The sequence below is a fragment of the Canis lupus genome, chromosome 1 (assembly GCF_048164855.1).
Source record: "Canis lupus baileyi chromosome 1, mCanLup2.hap1, whole genome shotgun sequence".
Classification (NCBI taxonomy): Eukaryota; Metazoa; Chordata; class Mammalia; order Carnivora; family Canidae; genus Canis; species Canis lupus.
In genome coordinates, this window is record NC_132838.1 from 53247906 (window position 1) to 53267397 (window position 19492).

At 44.4% G+C, this 19492-nt stretch overlaps 1 long non-coding RNA gene across 1 annotated transcript; it reads left to right on the forward strand.

Moving 5' to 3' along the window:
* Nucleotides 1-5621: 5621 nt before the first annotated feature.
* Nucleotides 5622-14967, forward strand: LOC140617166 (uncharacterized). The gene is made up of 3 exons (XR_012017393.1): nt 5622-5884; nt 12042-12115; nt 14867-14967. It is a non-coding gene; the product is annotated as an uncharacterized lncRNA (long non-coding RNA).
* The last annotated feature ends 4525 nt before the right edge of the window (nt 14968-19492 follow it).

The following is a 19492-nucleotide window of genomic DNA, read 5'->3' on the forward strand; positions in this document are numbered from 1 at the left end:
TGGGACAGTGTGTGTGTGGGGGATAGTTCTACCACTTTTCAAATGTGTTCAGCCTTGAAAGAAAAAAAGAAAAGAGGAGTGGCAGGATCCAAAGAAATTTTTCTCTTGCTTGGCACAGAGAGAGAGCATAGTGACGATGACGGAGCGTAAGGTCCTGGGGTAACAGCTGGGGTAACAGCCATGGCCTGCAGGAGTGGCCCCCTTGCTCAGGGCCAGCGTCCACTCTCCTGATACCTGGGGGCTTGTCACTTAGCCTGTCTGAGCCCCTGCTTCCTGGGCTGTGCATTGGGGCCAGGGAGGCCCCCGCAGCGAAGCCATAATGAAAATGAAATACAGAAGCATATGCAGTGCGCTTAGCACAACCTGAGCAGCAGGCACAGACTGGAACTCTTCAGGCCGAAATCTCCATATCATGTTTGCCATGAGTGGCAAATGTGTCACAGGACCGAGTGAGGGCAGGGGTCTAGGTGGACCCTAATGTGTGGTAGCCACAAACGGACAGAGAGCTGGCAACCCAAAGCGCGCTCCGAGCAGAGTACAAATCCACATGGGCCGGGCTGAGAGAGAAGGAGACAGAGGGGTCCCATCAGAGCACACGCTGGGGAGGCCAGGATGGGAAGAGGCACACTTTCACAGGGCATCCTGGGGAGGATGCTGTTCCAGGTGAAGAATCTGGACAGAGGTGTAGGGCGGGCACGAGGAATCCCTGACCCACCGCCAACAGCACCTGCGCAGCTGGTGTTCATCTTGGTATCATGCTCTGAAACGCTGAAGCAAGCAATGGAGATAAGAGGCCCTTGCAAAAACATCAGCACAGCAAGACACTTGTCATAGGACCAAGAACATACAAACAACAAGACAAAGAAGCCCAATTATTAGAGAAAATTTTCATAAGCATCTAGACCGCATGCGATCCCTCATGCAGTCTCGGGGTCACTGGGAATGGTGGCTTTCTGTGACAGGTGTTTGCGAAGAGAGGGGTACTTATTTGTGCATTTTTAATGTATGACATACTTTGCTCTCTGAGGCTGTCATGTGCTGTGGCCCTATAATTAAGTTGGATTCTCAAAAGAAATGGCCTCGTGGATTTCTTTGTTTTTAAAATGTGGTGAAAACCTCCCCAGTAGAAAATTCTCATTTCTTCAGTGTGTCATCAAAGTCAAAGCCAAATGCTCACCAATGAAGGTTAGGCAGCTTTAAGTAAAAAGAAGTACTTGCTCTAGCTAAACCATAGATTCTATCACTGGTGGTCCCTTTGCTTTGAAGATATATTTTATGCTTGGAAGATGCCCTCTCCATCTTGTGCTAAAAAAAACTCCTTTACTACACGGTGGAGAACACAGATTTCAGCTGTAACACTCCTGTTTCCTGGCCATTGCTAGATACAAAAACCAGATTTGATTTACACCTCTTTCCCCAGATTAGTATTTACCTCCCTGCATTTTGGTGGTGGTGGGAGGAGGGCAAATGCCAGCCTTCTGAGTGTCAGAGTTTCCAGTCAACCAGGTGGTAAGACTGTTGCAAGAACCCAAGTCTGGAACCGAAGAAACAAAACAAGGTGATGAGTGAGAGGGCGCCAGCAGAGTGAGGTGAGGCATGTGCAGAGTCAGTCAGAACCACCACCCTTAGCATTGGAAGGTGGTGACAGGTGGAATCATCCTGTCTAGTCCTTGTCTTGGCCACATTAGTAACTTCCTCCACTGGGCAAACTCTTACCATCCTTCCCTATCCAGCTCAGGTGCTGGTTCTTGGATCAGACTTACTGGATTCTCCATTTCCTGTGCCCTGACAACTTTTTGCTCATATCTCTGAAAAGCATTTATAATATGGACCTGGCTGTTAGCTTGTCTGTCTCCATTTTTGGACTCTATGTGAGGACAAGGGTTGTCACCAGTCAGTGTATTCACAATTCTGACTATAAATTATCTGAAACAGTAGTATATTATTATAATAAATGTGTTTTAGTCCTCACCTATTGCCAAGATGATACAGTTGAATTATTAAAAGTTTAAAACTGTTGTCGACAGGGATGCCTTGGGTGTCTCAGCGTTTGTGAGTCTGCCTTTGGCTCAGGGCGTGATCCCGGGATTGGGGATTAAGGCTCACATTGGGCTTCTTGTGCATGGCCTGTTTCTGTGTCTCTGCCTCTCTGTGTGTGTCTCTCATGTTTATTATAAATAAAGTTTATATAAAAAAGAATGTTTTTTTTTAAAAAAACCTCTTGTCAACAGCTAATGAGTAATGATGTCATATATGTTATGTACCAGGTGATGCATTTATCCCAAAGCTAGATATTCTTTATTCCATACCAAAGTCCTTCAATACTTCAGGACACTGGCTAAATTAGCTATTAATATTACCTCCAAAATCTCGATTAAAAATCAGCTAAACAGAGAATGAATGAGTAGACACTAAGCCGTCGAGCCAAGGTCTAGTCAAGAAACTTGCTCTTGCGGCTTCACCATTTATGTGGGGTTCCTCCTCCCCAGTGCTGTTTATGGGAGAGGGTGGAGTCCTGAAAAGCTTCTCCAGCCTAATGCAGACAAAGGCAGCCCTTGGCTCACTGAGTCTTGGAAAGACCGTGAACACCCCACTGCTGCTGAAAGAGTAGAAACTTCCAGAAGCCATAATGCTCTTCTGAATACGTGGGTCAAGAGGATGGATGCCAGAGTAAGGACTATTTCCTGGGCAGTTGTGTGACTATCAGTGGGATCTCTTACCTAATAGGGCTGCTGGGGAAGCAGAGATCCCCCAGAACATCATAGTACTTGCAGAGGGTTCTGAGCTCCCTATGTATATTGACTCTTGATGACCAGCCCCAGATAGTCCACTATCAGGTATGGTTCCCAGATGAGGATGTTTTAGTGGAAAATTTAGGTGTTAGAGTGATGGCTTGATCAATTGTGCTCAAATTTCCTGAGGTCCGTGATCAGTTTTTTCTTTCCTGTAGAGTCTTTTAAATGGGTCCATCTTGTTCCTATTAATTTCCCATCATACCTGGCTCAAGCCCAGTGGAGAAGGCAGGGCTGGTAAACACCAACGCGCCAGTCATGCCCCAGACTCACTCTTGATCCCTTTGACAGCACTGTCTTTACAGTTCCTCTGGAGCAGGAGTGAGGGGAGGTTGAACCCTGAGCCACACCTTATCCTTTCCCTAGCACTCACTGCAGGGAATCATCCTCACAGACGACTCTGGGCTCATCAGAAAATGCTAGTCTCCTCTTTCTCCTTATTTCCTGAGTCTGAATATCTAGCCCTTTGGGCTTCAGTTATAAACTCACCACTGCATGAAATACATTGACATTGAAATCTTCCCATCACATACATGGCTTGTCAACCTCATGCCAACTCGGAGCTGCATGTCTTCCCGTGGCTGTCTGTCTCTGCCACTGTTGTCCTCCTCGAATTGTAGGTGCACACGAGACTGGGCAGGGCTGCTGCCAGGCCCGTTGTGCAATGCTCAGTCAGGCATTCATTATCTCTGGGCACCTGCCTCAAGCTGGGACTGACCACATTTTGTCACGATTATGAAAATGTATGCAAAACACACCTAGCAGGGAGAGTAGACCGACAAATGACTCTTCCTCCCAGATTATAGACACATTCTCAACATCCAGCATTTCTTTATTTACACTCCATGTTATTCTAAATGAATTGAAGGTGCCGTCTTGGAACATGGACTGCAGCGGTAATGAGGGCGAGCATCCTTTCTGCATAGCTTTTCACAGAGCGGGATGACTAGTTGATGACAAACCTTTTTGTAATTGTGGGTTTTCATCTATTTCCGTCCTGTAGCTCACTCATCATTTTTCTCTTCTTGTTGCTTTCCCGAGGTTTTTATTCTTGTATCTTGAGTCTCCAAAATAACAGCTATGCTAACATCTCTTTCTATGCAAGGTGCTCGGATGAGTGCTTAACAAGCATGATCTCCTTTAAGCCTCAAAATGCCCCTATGATGAGGGGAGTGGGTTCTGTTGTAGCCCTTAAGGGAATGAATGAAAACCAGAGAGATTAATGCTCCTTCCTGGGGTCACACACAGAGAAAGAACAGGATAACAGGACTTTTCCTGTTGATCTTTTGTAACACGGCATATCATTCTGCTGGGGGTTAGCACACGAGCAGGTGAGGGACAATTGGAGGCAGGTGGTAAGGGTGACCTGTTGGGGCCAGAATAACTCAAAACCACCTCAGTCAGGAGTTTTAGGACTCGATGGAGCAGCTGGACAGAACTAATGCCCACCGTCTCTAGGAGGGACAACAGCCAACCACAGTGCCAATTTCCTCCCATGGGTGCTCTTCAGGGAAAGCCGTAGACATCTTTAGAGAGAACAGCCTGGTTGGAAATAGCTTCAGGGAGGGATTTTCTAAAAGCCACAAACTCAACGACCTGATGAGGGAGGCCTGTGGGCTCGCTGACCGAGGGAGGAGAGAACCACCGCCTTGCTTCTCCAGAACTTCGCTTTAAACGAGCAAAAGAAAATTTGGAGACCTTAATGCCAGCTTTCTGGGCTTTGTTAACATTGTTCATAAGTCAAATACTCTGCCACGGTTTTGGGCTTTAAGTGAAATTGCAAAATGTCCACCGCTTCTCAAAGACCTTAATTAAATTGGACTTTCAAAAGCAATGGCCTTTTGTTGAATATTGCCATTAGAGGAAAAGAATTTCTACAATTTGCTTTTATCCTGTGGGAGAGATGCTAAGGATTCTTCATTGTTGAACAAGTATAATTGAAGAGGCCCAGTTTGAGTTACTGTAACAATGCTACATAACAGTTGTATTATCTGGTAACAATATGCAATATACACTAACAAGAATGTAATACCGAAGGGTATTAGGCCTCCAAATATCTTTGTTCTAGATATTGGGAGGCAGATTTTGTTATATTCTCTTGGTAAAATGATTTAAATAGCAGAGTGGTTTATTGATCATCGAGGACTTCTGGGTTCATTCACTGATAATGGAGATGAAGCAAATTATTTCTTAAAGTTTCTTGATTTTTTGGGATCATTACAGCTCATTCAGCCTTCCTCACATTTTTGTTTGCTTTGTTTTGAGGGGGAAGGATGTAGACAGCCCATAGTACTGTAATGATGTTATCGCTGTTGAACGATACAATACTTTGGGTCTCAAGGATACGTCATCTGCATATAAAAATCAGTTTTTCAGTAGACAAAATGCATATTTGCCTTCTCGGTTAGCTTGCCAGTCAAAGCAGCAACTATGGTGGATGACCCATCGAGTCACACTTCACATTTCCCAGGAACGTCACATTTCTGTGACTCACAGGATTTGTACCACAGACAGTGGCAGGGCTAATTCAGTAATGCTGGCGGGAAGATGAGAGGAAAGAGGAGTGGAAGAAAACAGAACTAGGTGGTTTTGTTGATTATAGCTTTCTATTCTCCGTGGAAAATGGGCCCGGCCTCACTTGGCCTTTTGTTTCAAATATATTCACGCCAGCTTCTCTTCTTGAAACGGTGGCTGCCCTCTGCCAACTCTGTGGCTGTGAGTCTTTCCTTGGGAACATGCTGTGGCTTCCCAGTTCCTGTGTTTGTGATATCACAGAGCTTGGCTCAGCAGAACCCTGAATGGTGTCTTTGTCACAGCCTGCGAGGGATTTAAGATGCTAAGAGGACCACATTACTGAAGAATGTCTTGAAAGAGAGGAGAATTAAATGACCAATAAAAAAGGAATCTTCACAAGTTCCTATTGTATCTTTTAAAAAGAAGTACTGATGTATTTGGATCTAGCTCTTCCAGGCCTGTGGGCAGTTGCCAGGCTCCCGGGCCACCCCTCCCCTCGCCTGGGAGCCGGGCTGGAGTCTAAGTCCCAATTAATGAATCTGCTTCTAACTTGAGGAAGGAGCAAGTCAACCACAGCTGTGAGTCTCAGGTCACTGGGGATTTCTGTTTCAAACTCAGCCAGTATGGAGTCTCTGAAATTATTTGATTTGGGAATGGGATAAAAAATTGATAATATCTGATTTGTAGATTAGCCCTGGAGGGGGAAAATACTAATTTCACATATCATTCATCTTCCTTTTTATCTGGTCTCTTCAAACTGTAATGAAATTAACTGAGGACTGAGTCCAGCTTGAGAAAACCTCAAAGGACCTTGCACATTGAACTGGCAAATTAATCTGTGAACAGCCCACGGTTCAACATTTATTTGGTCAATATTCAGTGAATAATAAAGGCTGAAAGCACAGTTTTTAATTTGTCCACTTATTCATTGAAATATTTTCAATCAAGTCTACACCTTGAGATTTATTTCTCATTTCTAAAATCACGAATTTTCAACCTAATTGCAATTTCTTTTCCCTCTGACTAAAACCTGGACGAAGCAAGTAAATGTATTTACAAGTTAAACTTAGCAGACTGATTTGGAAGGAGAATTAGAGCAGGGCTCAGGAGATAAGAAATATGTTCAGTTCAGTGGAAGAGTTTATCATGGAATGCTCCCAAAGAGTTATGTAATTAATATAATGTGAGATATTATACAATAAATAGAGATATACACTATTAAGCTTATGCAAGAAAATAGGATTTCAGAATCTGAAGATCAACACAAATTTTCTGCTTTTTGGGTGTATTATATATTGCGCATAATTATTGCATATTATGTCACCTCAACATTCTTATGAGGCCAATGGGTATTGTCACTTCTTCAATTTGTTCAATAAATGGTAAGGCTGCATAGAGGCCCAATAAATGATGCTTACTGTGTGGAATTAAGGACCACTCTACTGGGTTTGAATCCTGTCCCTATCACTTACTATCTATGTAGACTTGGGCAAATTACTTAAACTCTTTGAGCCTCAATTTTTTATCTATATGGTGAGGATGACAATAATAAATAAATGGTGGGTTAACTGCCAGGTTTAAATGGCTTCATATTATGTAAATTGGCTAGCATAACACCTAGAACTTAGTAAGCATGACTTAAAGTTAACTGTTGGCATGGGGAATGCTAAGACCCAGTCCCTACCTCAGGAGCTCACGTTATAGTCAGGGAAGCAGACGTGGAAACGATTAAAAATAACAGCACCATAAATCTCACAACTGAAGTCTGAACAAAGCACGGTTGGGAAAACTTTGGAAAAAGTGAATGAAGACTCGACAGAGGAGAGGAGAAAGCCAGCCTGTGTGCAGAGAAGGCAACAATTCCCATTCCAGTTTTGTATGTTGTTAAGCACAGGGGGTAGTTGTTCAATAAAATTTGATAAATAAGCAGTTGACTGAGTGAATGTGAGGGGATAAGTGAATGAATTAATGGCTGAACGGAATCCCATCCAGGCACACACTAGCTCCAACCAGATTCTGGGAGCATTCCGGTGATCACGGACAAAGAAAACACATTTGCCTTGAACCCATCCTCGGTCAGATGCGTAGAGCTGAAAGAGATACTAGAGATCATTTCAGCAGAGAGAGTAAGCCCCCAAAATGTCTAAGATCAAAGAATCTATTGTGAGGACCAGATCATTGCTCTCTGGACTCCATCACGCAGCTTTTCAGTAAATTTCTCTACCACCAGTGCTTCCAATTGGAGAAGGAAGGTGTCTAGGGTTAGCAAGGTTAAAAAAGGAAAGAAAACAAGAAAAAGCAGGGGCGGATGAAGGGCAAGATGTTCTAAAAATCTGAAGCAGAAGGACGCCTGCAAAGAGACTTCCAGAGAGAGGGAGTCTTCGGGAGACCATTTTCTGAAAAACAAAACAAAACAAAAAAAAAACAAAAAAAAAAAAACCCACTAATCATGAGTCATTCATAATGCCCTGCTTTTATGAGTAACGAGCAGATGTATCTTCTGTTCTGTTCTTAGAACTGTATCTTGGGATGACTTACATTCTGGGAAGGATAAAGGAGGCAAACCTGCCTCTCTGACCTTGAGATTTTCATTCCACTTAGGGATGCCAGTGCCCTGCCCTGATAGCGGAGCCTCTGGGCTCCCTGGGGTATGTTTGGAGGAACCCTTGGAGTTCTGCTGATTTATGAAATGCCTCCAGGGTGGGAGGAGGTGAAAGAGAGGGTCTGGGACACTTGCTCACTCACACAGCAGGGCAAGTTGCACAACAGAACTTCCTTCAGGCTCTTGGGTATTGTTGGAATTTTTGCTGAAAGTTTTTTTTCCATCTTTTTTTTTTTTTTAATTAAAGTATCATGGACACACAATGTTACTGTAATTCCAGATTCTACTGAAAGTTTTCTTTTTTTGAAAAAAAATACTTTATTTAAATTCAATTTGCCAACATATACCATAATATCCAGTTGTCATCCCATCACATGCCCTCCTTAATGCCCATCACCCAGTTACCCCATCCCCCACCCTCATCCCCTTCTGCAACCCTTTGTTTCCCAGAGTTAGGAGTTTCTCATGGTTTGTCTCTTTCTCTAATTTTTCCCCAATCACTTTCCCCTCCTTCCCTTATGGTCACTTTCACTATTTCTTATATTCTATGAGTGAAACCATATGATATTGTCTTTCTCTATTTGACTTATTTCACTCAGCATAATACCCTCTAGTTCCACCCACATGGAAGCAAATGGTAGGTATTCATCCTTTGTGCTAAAGTTTTCAACGCAAGAGTCAAGACTGCCCTCTGGAGCAGCGGCTGCTCTTCTCCAGGGGTGGTCTCCTGCCCAGCTCCAACCTCCAAAGCAAGCAGAGGTTTGGAAGGGCTGCCCAGCTCACAATGTGCCAACGAGAACATTCTAAGTCAGACCAGATGGATGTGGCTTTCACCTCATATATATCATTAAAATCATGAAAGAGAAAAGACATCTTAACATTGAAAAGGGAAAGAAGGTTAATTAGTGAAAATAAGATGAAATTATGAATCTACTTGGCTTTTCAAAAAAAAAAAAGACAACAACCAAAACTCTACACTGTCATTTATTTCTGATCTCACCACAAACCAATAAAAATTTTGGCAAGGATCAGTAGTGGTTCCCCAAACAGTTTTTGTGTCTGGTCTCAGGACCCAAAATTTAGATGCAAGAAGGATCTTGTGTTTCCTCAGCCTGTCAATGGTCACTATTCACAGCCAACAGCAACTATTCAGGCCCCAAGGATTCTGTTGTCTCCCCCCCTCAACTCCCCACAGACAAATGAGCCTCTCTTCCTCCTTCGCCCATTTCCCTGGAAACACTTCTGTGTGTTCACGTTACCACTGAATCTTGGAAGCAGCTCGCCTTCTCCTGCTGGCATGTTTGCTGGCCCTGGGTCCCCAGCCGAGGCGGTCCAAGGCATAGTGGGGGTCTGTCACAGCTCCCAGGACCCCCATCTGCAAATACTAAGCCAGCGCTGAATCTAGAGCTTCTTCCCACAGTAACTCCCAAATGCACAGTTGGCACAAGAATCACACCAGCCAGCGCCACTGCCTTTCCTCAGCAGGTTTGTGGCTGTGGGATTTGGATTGCCATCTGCACGTGGCTTTGGAGTGTGACATGTGCCTATACTCAGATGTGGGCAGACGCTCTGTGGTCTCCTTCTGACAGCCACGAAACTATGAAACGAAACCCCCTCTTTGTCTTGCTCACAGGCAACCCTTTTTTTCTTAATTCTTTGTGGTTTGTTTTAATTGTATCTTCAAATTTTTCCTTAGTTCCCTGATTCGGGGGATGCTGGCCTTGGGACAAAGTGCTGTTGACTAGGTTGAGTCGTTATCTATGGAGGCCAAGATCCCTGAAGGTCGCCTCCCCTTGCAGGATGATTTGGGTCTGTGTGTGGCCCTCGCTTGGACAGGTACTGCATGAGGTGACCATGCCTGGAGGAATGTCCCTGCGGGCGGCCTTGACTGGTGATGCTGTTCTGTGCTCTTTAGCTTCAGTAATACACTTAGGCGCTCCTTTGTTTTTGGAAGAGCCTATTGGAGAACATTCTTGAAATGTGTAAATGGCATCACTGAAATATGCTTTTTTTTCAGCCTTTGATTCTTTGAGGCAGGCAGAGTGAAGAGGTCACCAATGACTAAGTGGATCAAGAAATGTCTGCGAGTTTCTTGCATGATGATGGGGCTTCTGCATGTGGTGGATGGATGCTCCCACGGTCCCCCTTGCCTGGGTAAATGACAGCTGGTATGAAAAATACTGTCCCAGCCATGGCAATGGCCATCCGTTTCCTTGGCCTCCACCAAGCTTGGCTTCTGCGGAGAAGAAGAAGGCGAATACAGTTGGCCAAATGGAGAATGGCAGAAACTCTGTCCTTGTGTCTATGTCTGGGCTCCTGAAAACAGAACAATGTCTCCTACTTGTGTGATGTATCTCAAGGCATTTACTTATTTATTTTACTTTACACAAGAAGCATTTCCTAAGAGCTTACCAATTGTTGAGTCCTGGAGACACAAAGAGAAAGGATAGCAAACTTCACATCTAGTAAAAAGACAAGAACACAGATGACACAATCTTGTAACTACCTAATAGTTACCTAATAGTGCCCTCTCTGGAGGGCACCCAGAGAGCATAAAAGAGAGGGTTCAATGAGGTTTGAATGACCCACATAAAGTAGGCAGGGGGAGAATGTGTGTGTGTTTGTGTGGAGGAGAGGCACAGCTCAAGGAGGGTTGGTGTCCACATTTTTGGGTCTTAGAATTTCTGTCCCTAAAACCTCATTTTGATGTCTTATACTCCAAGAATAGCTTGAAGTTATGGATTTCTAGATTTGGTAAGAACATCAAGCATATCCAGTGTCATGTTTTAGGAATGAATGCTAAAAGGACATACCACTCTGCATCTGGACATTTCCTAAGAGAAAACACTACGATGTCTATGTGTGACAATCACTGACCTTTCCTCTCAACCATAGGGAAGGTTTAGGGTAGGGCTAGTTCAACAGATCGCCTGACCAAACTTGTCCAATTTTGACTTTCACATATGTTCTCTGAGAGGAAATGGGAACTGGATGATCCTCAGAGCTTTGGCATCAGGTGTACCTACTAATGAAGCAACAATAGGGAGCATTCTCTCCTTCCCTCACGCCCTGATCCCACCCTCCAAAATAAAGATGCTTTCCATATGTTCTGGTCTGAAGAATAGTCCAGGTGTTGGCCTCCATGGTATTCTCTGTGTGGAATCCACACATCACCTTCCTGCTCTGACACAGATCTAACTACCCCTCTGAACCCAGAGTTCTCCCTGCAACTCTCTCAGGTTATGGCTGCCTCCCACGTGATGTAGACTACAGGGCCTGGAGATGAAGTGGTGTCCTCCTTTCTCTTTCCTGATCACTTCCTGTCTCTTCCATAAAACAAACAAGAAAAACCAAGCAGAGTAGCCCACCAGGGTGCCTGAAGGACACGTCATTACATTATGCCAAGTGCTACCTGTCCTTGTTGACATGCATCATCTGCCATCCTCCCCGGCCGAGTTCAGTGCCCACACCTTCCCCCTGCCCCCATCCCTGCCTCTCTCCCTTTCTTCCCCCACACCAGCAATGCATTGTTCATCATCTCTGGTGACTTTCACATCCAGGTAAAATACCATCAAATACACACTGCCCCTCAATCCCCTCACCTCCAATATAATAATAATCTCCTCCTCCCACTGCTGCCATCCATTTCTGCCACCGTTTCTTGTACTTATTATTACCAGTAGCCACACTCCCTACCAAATCTTTAATTAAAGCATCTCTGACCCAAGCTCTCATCTTTCCAGCTCACTTACTCGGGTACTTTGATGCCAATATGATTTCATCTAAACTGAACCTCCTCATGCATGTATGCCACCCTTCCTGGCATCCATCCCACTTCCTCTCCTTCACCCACCCAGCCAGTTTAGGTGGCGTGGTCCATCACTGTGGTGACTCCCCAATACATCCTTGGGGCCCTGGCCCCTCCAACCCTCCACTGCACTCTCTAAGTAAAACCACCATTTTGATTAGATCCAACTCTGTTAACTCTGTGCCCAGATGAATTGAATGCGGTCTGGGAAAAATATCTCATGATTCAGCTGGTGGTGGGAAGATTATGTCAGTACACATCCCCAGTTCCATTCATTCACCTCTGCTCTCAGATGTCTGTTCTGCACCTGCCCTCTCTCCTCAAGGGTCCGATGCCACCAGCATCTCACTCTCAGCTGAGGACCCTGTTTTTACTGAAAAACATGGAAGTGATTTATAGGTAAGTTGCTCATACTTGCATCATAAAGCTGTCCCTTGGTAATTATATGCACAGAGCTGGTTTGGTCAATCCATGCCTACAATCCAACCAGTAATTCAGGCCAGAGTTCTAGAAGCTATCCCTGTTCACCTCTTTCTCTCACAGTCCATATTAGTCCCAGAGATTCAGATTGGCTAATCATTCATGATTCTACCTTCAGAATAAACTTTGACGTCCATCTATCCCCACCTTCTGCACTGTGCCCAATCCAAGTATCCTCATGTCTCATGGAACCATTGTCATCCACTGAATTGGTCAGAATTTGATCTACCCACTATAAACCTAGGGGAAGTGGGAGCTCATGCTTTCACACAGAATTCCAGAAGCAGGCATCCTCTGGCTTCCTGCTCTGCCATCCTAGAGGTACCCCGTGGTCCAAGCCACATGCCTCATTGCCACCTGCCATCAAAGTCACATTGCTGACCACACACAGCAAGAACCAAGAAGGATGTAGGATGCATGCCACATGCTTGTCTCCATGTCCAGCAAATTCATGACAGCTTCTGTTTACACATCACCAGCAACTCCCGCCTGAGAGAGGACAGGTGAACATAGTTGCCGAGGTGGTCACACTGTTGCCCAGAACCAATGCTGAATTCTTTTATTAAGTATGTAAAGGGGAAGAGGTGTGAGTAGGTATTAGCAGTGCTTGACATGCTTTGTATTTATCTTGCTGCTTCTACTCATGCACTTACCAATTCATGCTCCATACAGCAGCCAGTGTGATATCTTAAATCACAAATGAGAACACATTAGTCCCCTACTTAAATTACAAAGTCGATTTCCAACACTCTTAAATAAAATCAAAGGTTCTCGGTGTGTCCTTTGTGGTGTTTTATCCTCTGGGCTCTCTTCATTCACTCCTTCTTAGCCATCATGTTTCTAAGACATAGTAAACCCATGTGTACACCTGGTATCCATCTTTGCTAATTTTTCTCCCACACATTTTCACATTTTCCTTTCCTTCCCTTCAGCTATGTTGCTGTTAATCTCTTAGTTCCTCCAAGACGATGACCGCACTCGTACCATCCAGAAATCCCCACTCTTGCCTCCATCTTTCCATGACTCTGCTGGGCATAGGTGTCCCCCTTTTGTCTGAAGTTGTACATTTCTCTTTGTTTACTTATTCTTATCTGTCATCTGAACTTACTCATTGGCTCCATAAAGATTCCATCTGTCTCATTCACCATCATGATCCCAATTCCTACAACAGTGACAGAGCATAGTAGGATCTAGAAAAAAAATGTTGAATGAAAGAATTAATTAATTCTAATATGAGGTGTTGGTTTTGTCTTATTTGTAAAATCTAAAAGGTATGTTAAAAATATCTCTGCAATTTAGGAAAATCTTCAAAGATGTCTTTGTTAATGCCTTCATTTTACATATTTTATTTATTAAATTATATTATAGCATTATGCAATGTTATACATTTGGCATTTGAAAATGTGCCAAACTTCAGCTCAGTTAATGTCTTTCCTTGCAGTAGTGAGGTTTACAGTACTAATAAGTAGGAGGTTACCCATGAGTTTACTTGCACATATTGGTTTTCTAGAAGGCATCAGAAACAACATAACTAGTAATCTGAAGTTTACTATTGTTGAATGCATATTGATTGAACATTTGAACACATTATGCATTTTCATTTTGAATTGTGCATGCCACTTTGTGTAGATGTCTAGCTAACTTCCATACGTGATACTTAACTATGCATTTAACATTTGTAAAAAAAGCACTTCTTTAACTTTAAAAACAATTGAAATAAATCATGTTACTTAATGCAAGTCATTAAAAGATAATTCAGTGGCATATGTAATTGGGGAGGTCAAGCAAAATATAACATAAGCAAAAAAAAAAAATTCTTCAACAAGAGGCATGCTCTTAAATTCCTTAGATTACTGAAATCTAACAAATTGGATAGCCTGCAAGAATCCAAAAATGAATCCCCAGTCTGAGTCCTAGTAAGTTTATGTAAAATCATTGACCCTGATCCAAGGATAGACCTCTTTAACACAATCAATATAGGTGCAATCAGATAAGAACATTCTACTGTTTTATTAAAGTGCATCTAATTCAAAACTCAATAACCCTCACACATCCTTAATCAGGGAAGACATCCTGGGAGGTATTTACATGAGTGATCTTAAAGCTCTGGCTTCTGGCTTGTTAGCAAGACTTTCTACAAATAGATCTTTCAGGATCCTGTCTATTCTCTCTCTAGAATTTTTTTTTCAGCCACTGTGCTATTTATGACTATTGTAAATATGTTGAAGTTTTCCTCCTGTCTCCCCCTAAAATGGAAAATAATTCTCTGAGGTGAACACTGAAAAGCTGGTCTCTATTCCCGGGGAGCAAGAGAGGCCCAGGGGAGGGAGTGCAGGCATGTGTCTGGAGCTGCTAATAACCCCCCCCCAACTCCCATCCTTCCAACAACAGTGTCTTGGGAGAATTCGGGGAATTATGTAGCCCAGACACAATTGTCTTGCTCCAGAAATAATTTGAATCAAAACAATACGTTCGAACAAGGCAGAATGACCCCTAAGCACAGGCTGCGGCGGCACTATTCATTTTGAGGGGGTCCGATCCTTGGGGTGATCTGCAGCACATCCTGCTGCAATGTGTGAGGGATTGTAATTTGGGACAGTTATGCAGAGTTTAGCTTATCTTCATTACATTAACTCAAAGTCTATTGAAAATGGAGGTCTAATCTTTCAGGGTAACATTTTTTACCAAAATATCTTGGTCCATAATTCGCGGATTCCTGACGGCGGCCACCTGCACTGGAGGGGGATGGAGAGAGGTTCAAATCCGACAAGGTGAGAGTGCATCCATCCCCATTCCAGGAGCCCACACCCTGTCTGGGTGGACACAGTAGTCAGCAGCTCTCCCTTTGCACATAAGGGGCCCTTGCATCCTTGTTTCAATGCCTCCACTGAGAGATTCCTTTGACCTTTTCCAGGGCAAAGACAAGGAATGTCAACATTTCCTCCCAAAGCACAGAGATCTCCTTTTTGTCAGTTTGTTTACTTGTTTGCTTCTCTTTGAACACTCTGGGCTCTGTATGCATGCAGGTGGGCAATCCCATGGGAACACAGCATTTGATCAGAATCATGCAGAGTGCTTGAGACTTTGTTTTCCCCTTGTCCACACAGTTTTATTCCACACCTTCTTTTCCTGGGTTTTTATTTAAGCACCCCACCTCCCCAAGATACAGTGTGCACCAGGATAGCTCCCAAATTTTCATTAAGTTAGAAGTGTGGTTGAAGAGCTAGTGGAGAATTGTCAATTCACTAGAATTAACCAATCATTTGGATCATATATTTATATATTTAGAGAGAGCCACCTGTCACTGGAATGTGCTAGAGGTTGTCCTAGACTGAAGGAAAAACCTGCTCCTCAGATGAAGAGTTCAGTAGCAGATGAGAAGAAATTTCACAAAAACAAGATTTTACTTTGCAGAAGAAGAACAAAAGAAAGAGCATTATGTCATATAGGAGCCTTGCACAACCCCAGGAGGACACTGCTCATATGTATTCCTGTGTGAAACAGCTATGAAAACAGCACCCACTGGAGTTGCACAGTGAACAACTTAGGCTACTATATGTGGTAATCCAGAGAAGAATAAAGATTCTTCTAGAGGTACAATGGAGAGGAGCTCACATGGCAGGGAAGGAAATGGTAGAATGAACAGGAATTGACCAGGTGAAAAAGAGGGAGGGAGAGCTTCCAGACAGAGCCAGGAACATATAGGAGGGAAGAGCTCAACACCAATGGAGAAGCATTGTGAGATTTGGGCCCCTGTAGAAGAAGTTGCCTTCCCCAGTCCTCTTAAGACGTAGCCCCACAATATTACAATATTATACTGGTATCCTATCCCAAAAGTGTCAGGGGGAGATGAAGTACTCCATCAAGATGAAGACAGTGTATCCACCAGGTCCACTAGGTCATGCCTTCAGGAGGACCCACTGTGATAAGGCATTTGAGGCAGAACAGGGGCCCTCCAGGGTGTGCTGAAGTAGACCACACACACACACAAGCACGTGCAGGTGCCCACCCACCCATGTGCATGCACACATGCACCCATACACATGAGCACAGGATGGGAGGAGACAGAGGCCTGGGAGCAGCCCCAGAAGGGGTTCAGCCGAGGGGTGTAGAGGCCCTGCAGAGATTTTAAATCTGATTTGTTCAGGGCGTGCTTCCTGTGTCTGCCATGCCAGGCTGTGCAAAAGCCACCTTGCTTGCCCTTGGGGTATTGGGTGGGAGTGAGTGGCCCATCTCACAGCACATGGTGCATGGGACAGCGAGTGACGAGGGGGACCCTTGTCCGGCCACGGCCAGCAGTGTGTACTTCTCACGTGGCTCCCCTGCCAACCCCCACTCCCATTCATTACACAAATGCCTAACAATCCCTGAGTGTGGTGGTCTGTGCAAAGACCAAGAAGGTGGGTCACATCGCACATCAGATTTTTTTGGGGAAGTGGTGAAGGCTGGATGGGAGTCACCCCAATGGGGGCCCTGGAGCACAGGTCCGGGCAGAAGGGAGGAGCTCAAGGAAAGTTAGTCCTTAGCCCTGATTCCTTGATTGGGAATGGAGGGGAAGGGCAGTGGCCACAGAAGCGCCCTCTTCAAGCTTCTGGGCAGAGAAATGGGGAAATGAGGACATCACAGTGGAGTCAGGAAGATTTACAGAACAGGTTGGGGATATGCTGGTCTCATGAGTGCAGATTTGGACATTTGGATTTGGAGATGAATGTGGGATTTCTTAGTGTCACTAGGATGAGAGCGGCATCTGCATTCAGAAATAGCAGTAATAATACTTCTCTCTCTTTTTAAAAGATTTTTATTTATCCATGAGAGACACAGAGAGAGAGAGAGAAGCAGAGACACAGGCAGAGGGAGAAGCAGGCTCCCTGCTGGGAGCCGGATACGGGACTTGATCCCAGGACCTCAGGGCCCCAGGATCACCACCTGAGCGATCACTCAACCACTGAGCCACCCAGGTGCCCCGATTCTTTTTTTTTTTTTTTTTTTTATACTTTATTTTTTTTTTATTGGTGTTCAATTTACTAACATACAGAATAACACCCAGTGCCCGTCACCCATTCACTCCCACCCCCCGCCCTCCTCCCCTTCTACCACCCCTAGTTCGTTTCCCAGAGTTAGCAGTCTTTACGTTCTGTCTCCCTTTCTGATATTTCCCACACATTTCTTCTCCCTTCCCTTATTTTCCCTTTCACTATTATTTATATTCCCCAAATGAATGAGAACATATAATGTTTGTCCTTCTCCGACTGACTTACTTCACTCAGCATAATACCCTCCAGTTCCATCCACGTTGAAGCAAATGGTGGGTATTTGTCATTTCTAATAGCTGAGTAATATTCCATTGTATACATAAACCACATCTTCTTTATCCATTCATCTTTCGTTGGACACCGAGGCTCCTTCCACAGTTTGGCTATAGTGGCCATTGCTGCTAGAAACATCGGGGTGCAGGTGTCCCGGCGTTTCATTGCATTTGTATCTTTGGGGTAAATCCCCAACAGTGCAATTGCTGGGTCGTAGGGCAGGTCTATTTTTAACTGTTTGAGGAACCTCCACACAGTTTTCCAGAGTGGCTGCACCAGTTCACATTCCCACCAACAGTGCAAGAGGGTTCCCTTTTCTCCGCATCCTCTCCAACATTTGTGGTTTCCTGCCTTGTTAATTTTCCCCATTCTCACTGGTGTGAGGTGGTATCTCATTGTAGTTTTGATTTGTATTTCCCTGATAGGTGCCCCGATTCTAATGCTTTTCAAGGGGCTGAGACTTAAACAGGAGTATTTGTTAACACCGTGCATATATAGATCAACGCCTTTAATCCTCACAATAGCTGACACATGCTGAGGTACTGTTATTCCTATTTTACAGAAGAGGAAACTAAGGGAGGGATTTTACATAACGTGTCTACCGTCCTGTGGCTGAAAATGGTAGAGCATCTGGTACCAGAACATCTACTATTAATCATGACATTATAATGGAGGTTGAATTTGTGGGAGAAAAAGGGATTTCTGAGAGAAAAGAAGAGGAAAATAAGCAAGAGGGAGAGGATGGAGCTTTGCAGAATGTCCATATTCGTGGTTTCTTGCGAGGCTTTGAAGGAAATGGATTCGCATCCAGGGCAGTGGGAAGAGGGGAGGGGCCTGGAGCTAATGGGATCTGGGATGGGTGTGGATAAAGGGGGTGGGGTTTGGGAAAGGGGGGAGCCTCGGGGGAGGAAGCAAGGCTTGGGGAGAAGGGAGAGGCGTGGGGCAGTCCTGGCGGAAGGAAGAGTGTAGGTGTGTCTTTCTTGGCTTGACATCCAGTCTTCTTATGCTCTTTCCCGATGCCTCCTGTGATTAAGGATCAGAAATGAGCCAACACTGGCTGCATTTGCTGCCCCACAGGGTCCCGCCACCCACACTCAGAGCGCCCACCTGCACCTGCTCAGACTGTGCACCTGCTCAGGGTGCACTGGGGAGTCAGCTGCGTTGGGCCCAGAGAGCAGTGAGAGCCACAGCGCCACACAGCCAGGTTTCTTCCAGCCCCAACATGACTTTGCTGTGCTTTTTCCATTCATTACTGTATATTCACAGGTGACGTGCATGTTTCCATGGGGTGGAAAGTGGAAAAGACTTGATTCATTCTCAGGGCATTTGGAATCAAGTTGGGGAGTTTGGAATATTTGACTGCTAATGAACCATAGAAATATCCTTGAAATATTTCTCCACACTGCTAATCATTAGGCTGAGGCGGACAAAACTATTACATGTGAAGATGTTTAAATTGTCTCTGTAAATGAAGATAAACACACCCAGAATTCACAGGAGAGAGATATAGCACAGGGCATTAAATGCCCAGAAATACCAAGGACATAATAATTTTAGATTAAAGAATCTAGTGTCCAGCAGGGTGAGGTTGGAATGTCCTCTGTAGGAGCCGATGGGCGTGGGCCCACTCCCCCCTCCGCTCCACCAGAGTTTGTATTGAGTAAAACTTTAATACCAGGCAATGTCTCTTATAATTCATCGGAGGCTTTTTAAAAGTTGCAATTGATTTTCTAGAGCTAATAAAAATAGGTTTATGACAATTGTGGCAAAAGTGACTTAAGAATTCTTGTCTAATGAGCAAGTTTCCCTTCTCTACAGGGAATGATTCCCGAATTTCTTTAGTCTTGCAGACATGGGTGAGCCTGGGTGGAGACCAAAACCTGTTTGAAGAGCATATTGTCAGTGGGCTGACAGGGTTTACCTAGGGAAATGAGAAAGCACAGGTGCACAGATTTTGCTTTGTCCTTGGGGGGAATGAAAATCTATTTTT